Source organism: Psammomys obesus, unplaced genomic scaffold (genome assembly GCF_907164565.1).
Source record: "Psammomys obesus unplaced genomic scaffold, mPsaObe1.curated_primary_1811, whole genome shotgun sequence".
NCBI classification, from domain to species: Eukaryota; Metazoa; Chordata; class Mammalia; order Rodentia; family Muridae; genus Psammomys; species Psammomys obesus.
Window position 1 is genome coordinate 8776262 of NW_026589137.1, and position 10000 is coordinate 8786261.

Here is a 10000-nt window from a genome sequence, read left to right on the forward strand (position 1 = left end):
TATATATATATATATATATATATATATATATATATATATATATATATATATATATATTTTAAACAAGCAGAGATAGTAACTGTACTCCCCCATCACCAGATCTTCTTAGCTTGGGATTACTGGTTCTAGACAAGTTTCATTTTAAAGCCCAGGCTGGCCTCAAATCTGCAATTATCCTGCCCTCAGCCTCCACAGTGCCATGATTACAGGCATGCACCATGAAACTTTGCACTTTGTATTCTTGGTTTTCTTTTGTCCATATTACCATTTCAGTCATCAGTACTTGTTACTTGTTACCTAGACTAGAAATAGCGAAAGTAGAGGATACAGGATTCGTTGTTGCTTTCTCCCTCCATGCTGAATTAAAAATCCGTTTTGACTTATATTCTCATAATCTGTTCATCATTTCTAAAAAGAGTTTTAGCAGCTGAGACTGCTTAAATGATACTAGTTCTCTTGAATATCTGAATTTGAACATTTAGTTGCTAGATTACCCTCTTTGTATATAGCTCAGTTGGTTGCTACCATCCAGAAGGCAAATAACGATAAACACCTAAGTCTTTTTTTCCTTCCTGTATGCTATTTCTCTGCAGTGGTTTGTCAGAAAGAGTCAGTTAGCCTATAGAAGATTAAATAATTGGCTATATAAGCATGTGTGTATGTGATATATGTGCTTACACATAGACTCTGCACATTTCTCAAAAATTGTAGGTAATAAGAAACACCTCTTATTTATTTTGATTCTGGAAAGAACCATCATGGACAGTACACTGATATATGTTACAGTAAGAGACCTTTGAATTATCCGTGTGATAGACTTTCTAACTGTAAATGACAATGAAATAGATTGGCACAACAGGTACCACAGCTTAGATCTAAAATAGCCCCAGCAAGGCCAGCATGTTAGACATTTATTTTCCAGCCTGTGGTGCTATTGGTAGGTAATGGAACCTTCAGTAGGTGTGGCCTACTTGGAAGTTAGGTTACTGGGGAGTATACGCTAAAAAGAATTATGGGCGCCTATCTCCTTTCTCCTTCTCTTTACTCTCTGGCTGTCATGCTCTTGTGCTGTGGCTGTTCTGGCACAGGCTAAGAGCAACAAAATCAAGCCATCATTGACTGAAGTCATGAACCAAAATAATCCTTTCCCCTTATCATTTGATTTTTCTTCTATACTTTCTCACAGTGATGCAGAAGCAAATTTGTACAATTTCTGTCACTGGGGATTTACTTAAACATGTAAAATTGTCTACTAGGGCGTTTTAGGCCATAGATGCTTAAGAGGCCCACTATAAAGGGGATGGGAGTTGAGTAGAAAAAAATAAAAACAAAGGACTCTAATCCTGGGACTGGCTTGTATTATGGAGTCAATGGGGGTAACTCATTTCTCCTTCTTGGGCCTCTGTTTCTTCCTCCAAACAGTGAGGGACTTGTATTGATGATAACTAATACCACTGCCAGCTCCATGAGTCTGTGCATCTGGAGATCAGGGTGAGGATGGCAAGGTCCTTCCTGGCTCTGCAATTTTATTCCTTTGTTGTGTTGAAACAGAATAAGGAGTAGAGCTCAGATTGATTTCTTTCCTCTCACAGTCTCGGTCTCGCTCTCCTTTCACTTTTTCTTTCTTCCCTTTCTCTCTTTCAACCCCACTTTCATACAAATCCAAATGGACAAAGATCTTTGAGCTGATTTATGGTTTCTGCTCATACCTAGCCTGTCTCTCAAAGGGGTGAGAACACACATGGAATCAAAAAGGTTTATTTTCCTGCCTGCTAAGGCATTTTCAGTTGTCTTGCTCTCTAGTGGTTGATTATCTCCAGTGACAGGAAAAAAAGGGTGAAATTTTCTTGTCATCTAATAGAGAGTTTCAGTGTGCCCCACTAAGCTGGGTGTTTTTCCAGCAAGAATAGGGATCATCCATGCCACCTTTTTTGTCACCACCTACTGCTAACAGGTTTGGTTTAGATACCACCTACTCCTGCACCCAAAGACAACAGCTTAAATCCCTCCTTATGGGCCCGAGTAAATGCCCTGACTGGGGCCTATACCATCTCACACATATGGAGCCAGAGTTAACCATTCGGAATTTTACCCACTGCTCTGGAGTTTCCTGGTTGGATATTTACACTCTTTGGAAATGTATCGAATAGGATGTTGATATTGGGCAACCTAATTGCATAAATACCTGTGTTCATAAATGGGAGAGAAAAGAAAGTAGATTCCATTCCGTTCATAACATCTCTACTTCAGGAATTTCCCTTTAGAAGGCCTCCACTATCGAGGCAGGAAGACACTTCAGAAAGAGAAACCCCTGGAGACACAGAGCTGCCTCAGCCTGGGGAGGAATTCACTTGTCAACAAATCTCACTGGGAAATGGTCCTGTGTTTACTCTAGTTCAAAGGTTAAGAGCAGCAGCTGAGAGCTGTCCCAGAAAGAGTTGAGCTCTTTATCAGTTTCCCATGAAGACTTCAAAGATGCTGGAGAGATGGTCTTCTTTAATGAGCACTTGAATCTAAACAAGAAAAAAATGTACAAGTGGGAAAACATATACAAATTTACTGTAAAATCCAGAGTCAGGTTTTGCAATGTTATCTATGCATTTCTTCCCTTGATATCTTGTTCCCATTTCTGAAACAAATATGATCTGAGCTGTTAGCCAGTCACCTATAACAGTTTAATTGTATAGGTCCTGTCTCCTCCTGAAATCTTATAAACAATAAGAAGTTCCATGAGGCCAAGTGCTTGAGGAAGAGTCAGAAGGGACACCAAGAAGAAAAAGAGATTAGAGGCACAGAAAACTTCACCATCATTATGGTTTTCCAAAGGCTTAGATCTAGGCAGCAGTTCCCAAGTCAAAGATACCAGCGGCCTCCAATGCACCAGTGGACTTTCTGGAGATTTAAAAAAAAATTGCTACATTTGCATTTTAAAAGAGTTCTGGGCTGAGATTCAGAAAGTATTGCTCATTGTTGAAAACTAGGCCTTCCTGAAGATTGGTCTCAGGATGTTCTCTTTATAAGTTACAAACTATATTTGTGGATCATTCAAGTGTCCATGGCCCAGAAGTCATGTCAAGAATGATTATTTTGCTTTCTGCCTTGTTCCTATAGTCCTTGTCGACAATATGCCAGTCATAGGGCCAGTCTGGATTTGAATGAGGATAATTTTTTATTATTAATATCATTTATTACAATTTATTCAATTTGTATCCCAGCTATGTCCCCCTCCTTCATCTCCTCCCAATCCCACCCTCCTTCCGTCTTCCTCTATACTCTTCCCTTAATCCACTGATAGGGGAGGTCCTCCTCCCCTCCTATTTGACCCTAGCTTATCAGCTCTTATCAGCACTAGCTGCATTGTTTTCCTCTGTTGCCTGGCAAAGATGCACCCCCCTCCCTAGGGGAGGTGATCATAGAGCCAGCCACTGAGTTCATGCCAGAGAAATCCCCTTCTTCCCTTATTAGGGAACCCACATGGAGACTGAGTCTATGGGCTACATCTGAGTCAGGGTTTTAGGTCCTCTCCATTAATGGTCCCTTGTTGGGGTATCAGTCTCTGCAGGGCCCCAGGGCTCAATATTTTTGGCTCCATTGGTGGTAATCCTAAAATCCAGACTTAAACCAACCACATTGTCACACTGTCCTTTACTTGAAATGCATGTGCTCAATGAAAACTGTAGTGAATGGGCTGGAAAAATGTTTCAATGGTTTGCCCTTGAATAGGACTCTAGTTCAGGTCCCAGCACCCACACAGTGGTTCATAGCTGTCTGTATTTACAGCTCCAGAGGATCCAATGCCCTCTTCTGGGGCCAGGCACACATGTGGCACACATACATATATGTAGGCAAAACACTCATACACATAGATAGATAGATAGATAGATAGATAGATAGATAGATAGATAGATAGATAGATACATACATACATACATACATACATACATACATACATACATACGTACGTACATAGACATATAGATAGAAGAAAGAAAGATAAATCTTTTAAAAAGAAGACCATAGCACAGTGTCATTCTTTATCTAGTTGTATCACAACTCCAAACTCTCTAATCTCCTTGGTCTAACCAGTTCCAGTAATAAAAGAGTTTATTGTCGTCATCAGGGCGTGAAGGACCTACTGTCTGAGCCTGACTTCCTCCACAATAAAAGTCAGGTGCCTGCCTTGGCCAAGGAGTTGTTTCTTAAGGACACAGAAACTAATATAAACACCACCAACCATCAGTGCCATTGAACAGTCCAATCTCTGAAAGCTAGAGTTAATCTAAGCAGTGGCCTAGCCCCTTTCCAGGGGAAGAACTTGTTCCTTTAAGATTCCTTAGAGATCACATGAGGCCGTGGAACAGCCATTTCACATGTCACTCCAGCAATCTAGACACTGACTTTTTCTCACCTCGCTTTCTGCTTTTATATGTTGCCAGTCTGCCCTGAGGGACTTGAGAAAGGGCTGCCACATTTCATGAAGGAGTAAACAGACATGCCCAGCCCTCAAAGACACATAAAGTTTCCCCTCCCATGGGTAAAGTAGAGTGTGTCAATACCTGTTAGTCATGTGTTTCCGTTAGAAAGTTACTTTTTTTCTGGTCAGCTTAGTAAAAAGTCCATAATGACACAAAAAGAGAAAATACAGTCCATGCTATCAGGGAGCCTGAGGTAGGGTTCAGAGTGGAAAGTCTGACCTGAGTAGAGGAACAATGATGAGCCTATCAGCAATCGTCACCAAAATCTGTCTGAAACACAGGCAGCAATAAAGTATGATTGAGGCAAATTGGACCTCCTTCTGCCTCAGTTGACTTTTGTGTAAAACAAAGACTTTTCAAGTGGGATGCAGTGTCCTAGGAGAGCACACTTGCTTAGCAGACTTGAGGCCTTAAAGTCAGACTCTAATACTGCAACACGCACGCATGTGTACACACACACACACACACACACACACACACGCACATGCACACACACATGCACATGAACATACATACACAGTATTTCATCTGCTTCTCACTGTGATCCATTCTCTGCACCAGGGACAATGTCCCCACCAGTGTCTTTTCACCCATCTTGTGGGTAGATTTGAAGAATTAAGAAGGAGGGGGCATCTTTTGGATATATGCTTAGGAGTGATATGGCTGGATCTTGAGGAAGCCCGCTATTCCTAGTTGTCCTAGAAAGTACCAGATTGATTGCCAGAGTGGTTGTACAAGGTTACATTCCCACCAGCAGTAGAGGAGGGTTCCCCTTTCTCCACAACCTCTCCAACATGTGTTGTCACTTGAGTTTTTCATCTTGGCCATTCTGATGGGTGTAAGGTGAAATCTCAGAGTCGTTTTGATTTGCATCTCCCTGATGGCTAAGGATGCTGAGCATTTCTTTAAGTGTTTCTCTGCCATTCGATATTCCTCTACAGAGAATTACGTTTAGCTCTGTTCCCATTTTTTTAATTGGATGACTTGGTTTGCTGCTTTTCAGCTTCTTTAGTTCTTTATATATACTGGATATTAGCCCTCTGTCAGATAAAGGGTTGGTGAAGATTGTTTCCCAATCTGTAGGCAGTCGTTTTGTTTTGATGACAGTGTCTTTTGCTTTACAAAAGCTTTTCAGTTTCATGAGGTCCCATTTATTGATTGTTGCTCTTAGAGCCTGTGCTGTTGCTGTTCTGTTCAGAAGTTGTCTCCTGTACCAATGAGTTCTAGGGTTTTCCTCACTTTTTCTTCTAACCGATTTAATGTGTCTGGTTTTAAGTTGAGGTCTTTGATCCACTTGGACTTCAGGTTAGTGCAGGGTGATAAGTATGGATCTATTTGCATTTTTCTACATGTAGACATCCAGTTGGACCAGGACCATTTGTTGAAGATGCTGTCTTTTTTTCCATTGTATGGTTTTGGCATCTTTGTCAAAGATGAGGTATCCATAAGTTTGTGGATTTATTTCTGGGTCTTCTGTTCGGTTCTATTGATCCACCATTCTGTTTCTATGCCAGCACCATGCAGTTTTTATAACTGTTGCTCTATAGTACAGCTTAAGATCAGGGATGGAACTACCTCCAGAAGAACTTTTATTGTAGAGGTTTGTTTTAGCAATTCTGGGTTTCTTGTTATTCCATATAAAGTTGAGAATTTTTCTTTCCAGGTCTGTAAAGAATTGTGTTGGTAATTTGATGGGAATTGCAGTGAATCTGTAGATTGATTGCTTTTGGTAAGATGGCCATTTTTACTATGTTAATCCTGCCAAGCCATGAGCATGGGAGATCTTTCCATCTTCTCGTATCTTCTTCTAATTCTTTCTTCAGAGACTTGAAATTTTTTTCATACAAGTCTTTGACTTGCTTGGTTAGGGTTACACCAAGGTACTTTATGTTATTTGGGGCTATTGTGAAGGGTGTTGTTTCCCTAATTTCTTTCTCAGCCCTTTTGTCTTTTGTATACAAAAGGGCTACTGATTTTTTGGAGTTAATTTCGTATTCGGCCACTTTGCTGAAGGTGTTTATCAGCTGTCGGAGCTCCCTGGTAGAATTTTTAGGGTCACTCAGGTATACTATCATATCATCTGCAAGAGGCTCAAGTATACAATAAGGACATTTGATCAACCATGTTTGTAGCAGCTTTATTTATAATAGCCAGACGCTGGAAACTGCCTAGATGCCTCTCAACTGAAGAATGGATGCAAAAATTGTGGTACCTCTACACAATGGAATATTACTCAGCAATGAAAAACAAGGAAATTATGAAATTTGCAGGTAAATGGTAGGACCTGGAAAGGATCATCCTGAGTGAGCTGTCCCAGAAGCAGAAAGACACACATGGTATATACTTACTCATATAGAAATATAATATAGGATAAACCTACTAAAATCTGTACATCTAAAGAAACTAATCAAGAGACAGGACCCTGACTAAAATGCTCAATCCCCATCCTGAAAGGCAAAGAGGAAGGTCATCAGAAGAAGAAGAAAATAGGAAACAACCTAGGAACCTGCCACAGGGGGCCTTTGAAAGGCTTTGCTCTGCAGGCTATCAAAGCAGACACTGAGACTTATGGCCAACTGTTGGGCAGTGTGCATGGAATCTTATGAAAGATGTGGGAAATAGTAAGATCTGAAGAGGACAGGAACCCCACAAGGAGAGCAACAGAACCAGAAAATTTGAACACAGGGAACTTCCCAGAGATTCATACTCCAACCCAGTACCAGGCATGGAGATAACCTAGAACCCCTGCACAGCCGTAGCCCATGGCAGTTTAGTGTCCAAGTGGCTTACATAGTAATGGGAACAGGGACTGCCTCTGACATGAACTGATTGTCCTGCTCTTTGTTCACCTCCCCCTGAGGGGGGAGCAGCCTTACCAGGCCACAGAAGATGACAATGCAGCCACTCTTGATGAGATCTGATAGACTAAGATCAGAAGGAGGGAGTCCCTATCAGTGGACTTGGGGAGGGGCATGCGTGAAGAAGGGGGAAGGAAGGTGGGATCTGGAGGGAGGAGGGAGGGCCTTATGGGGGGATACAAAGTGAAAAAAGTGTAATTAATAAAAAAAAGAAGGAGGGGACAGTGTGAACATACAATATTTTTTTCCTTTGTCTGAGCCTCACTTGCTAGGGTGCTTCTCAGAACAGGTTTGTCCTCTGTGAGACCCAGAGGCAATGGTCACCATTTCTTCCCTGCTTACCTGGGCCTCATCTTCCAACCAGGCCTTCTCAGTGAGCCCCAGCCCGTTGGTTCTCATGACACACCCTCTTCATGCAGCCCTTTGAACTCTAGAACAAGGGGTGTTTCTTATTGTTGACTGGCCTCAGTGGCCCGTGCTCAGCTTCTCAACTTCTTCATCTCCTGCATGATCAACGCTTGTGTTGTTTCTTCGAGATGTGAAAGACTTAGGAGTGATACCTAGTCATCCTGTTCTAGTCTGACCAGGATTGTTACATGGCTGTGGGGTAGATGTCCATTTGACTTTGAAGTTTGGCTCAAATTGGGAAAGACAGAGAAGGGGCTGTAGGGTTGAGGTTTCATCTCCAGCAAGGAAAGAGCTTGCACACTAGCAGAGAGCAGCCTGGCCTGAGGCTTGCTGGAAGCAGTAAGACTGTAAGCATGGCCTTTAACTCCTTTCTGCCATTCTTACTCTGTTCCCCTGTGAAACCTTTCAGGTGTTCTCTTTGTCTCAGTAAAGGATGAGCTGGCGCCCTGCAAAAGGACACGGAGAAGCCTCGGGTATCTAGGAGCTGCATCAAAGCCCTAGACCCAGGATGTGTAACAGTAATAAAGGGGGGTGAGTTTGGCTACATCCTCGTTCTGGGTCCCATCACTATTCTCTATGGGAAGCCTGCCCAGGACCCTGAGCTAATTGCCTGACCTGGACAAGTCCCATTTTTCCGTCTTTAACCAAATCTGAGAGTTTAGAGTCTTTCTAAGATGTTGAAGTTCAGTAGTTTCCATTTAATGAATAAGAATAACTGGCATCTGGACATGTCTTTGTTAGTTGGCAGGCACTGAACCAATTATTTTCTCTCTGGTATCACTATAATCATCATCAATGACCCCCACTCACTCACAGTCCACACACTTGATAAATACATTCAGGGCATATTATCTCATTAAACCATCACGCCTGCTTTAGGAGATTTTATGTTGAATTTTATTTTATACAACGGGAAACTGAGGCCAAAAGATTGCAGCCACTTTTCTAAGGAGGGACACTGTTTCCTTTCTAGTTAGTAAGCGTAAGTTATACACATTTAGCTAGTTTTAGTGTGCTTTTTCATCACATGCATACAGCAGGCACTACAGAAACCCAGGATCTCTGTATCTAATCCACCTGCCCTCCAACTTTAGCAATCTCTAGTCTGCATTTAGGTCAACCTTCCTTGAAAAGCATGCACCTGGTGAAGAAAAAAAAATGTTCACCTTGTATTTCTGAGTCTGGCTTATTTCACCTGACCATAATGTCCTATATTTCCATCTCTTCAGTTGCCAAAGAAAAGGATTTCCTTTTCTTGATGGCAGAATAATACTCCCTTGTGCAGGCTCACCCCATTTTTCTTTACCTATTCATAGGCGCCTGGGTCGCCTCTGTGTTTTAGCTATTGTGGTAACGCCACAGCATCTGGATGCAGGTCTCTTTTTGGTGTGGTGGTCTCTTTTTGGTGTGGCGATTTCATGTCTTGTATGTATATGTCCAGAAGTCAAGCAGTTGGCTAGTATGAATTCTATATTTTGTTTGTTTGTTTGTTTAGGAGCCTCAGTCTTGTTCTCCATAATGGCTGTGCTAATTTTTGTTCCTAGCAATAGCGTACAGGAATTAACGTGTCCCTCACACCAGCATTTGTTGTTTTGAGTTTCCGTTTCGATAATAACCAAGGACAGATTCTCAGTCAGGTCTCCCCATCCAAAGTAACAACAGTATCATCGTTCCTCCCTTGGGCCTGCATTATAATTCCAAGGATACAGGATGCCTGGCTTCTAGCCAGCCTCCCTCCCTTCCCTTGGCTGACTGGCTCATTAATTATCTCTGGGCTCCTAACGAAACGCGGATCTTATCTCTCTCTCTTTCTTTCTCTCTCTCTCTCTCTCTCTCTCTCTCTGTGCTTAGCAGAGATCAAACACATACTTTCTCCTCTACTCTGTCCTTAATTCTGTCCAACAAGTGGCCAGCTGTTGTGGCTCACGTCTTTGTGTTTTGTTTTGTTTTTCCTAGTCTATTATTTCATTCCATGTATTTGTTTGTTTGTTTATTCTCTCAAACAATACATTGTGACCTCAGTTTCCCCTCCCTCCATTCCTCCCAGCTCCCCCTTCTCACCTTCTCTCCCCTAGATCCACTCCTCCTGTTTCCCTTCAGAAAAGAACAGGCCTTTCAGCAATATCAACTGAACCCGGTACAAGGGACAGGAAGACAAGGCACAAATCTTTCTATCAAGGCACATCTTGATTTCTTTTAAGATTCATCTGTTTTGCTTTGTTTTGTTTTATGTGTGTGGGTTTTCCCTGCATGCGTGTT

General features: G+C 41.9%; 1 protein-coding gene across 1 annotated transcript in view; it reads left to right on the plus strand.

Moving 5' to 3' along the window:
• Positions 1 to 10000, plus strand: part of Trpc5 (transient receptor potential cation channel subfamily C member 5) — a 375446-nt gene that overhangs the window by 337414 nt on the left and 28032 nt on the right. The gene's annotated exons all lie outside the window — the stretch shown is intronic.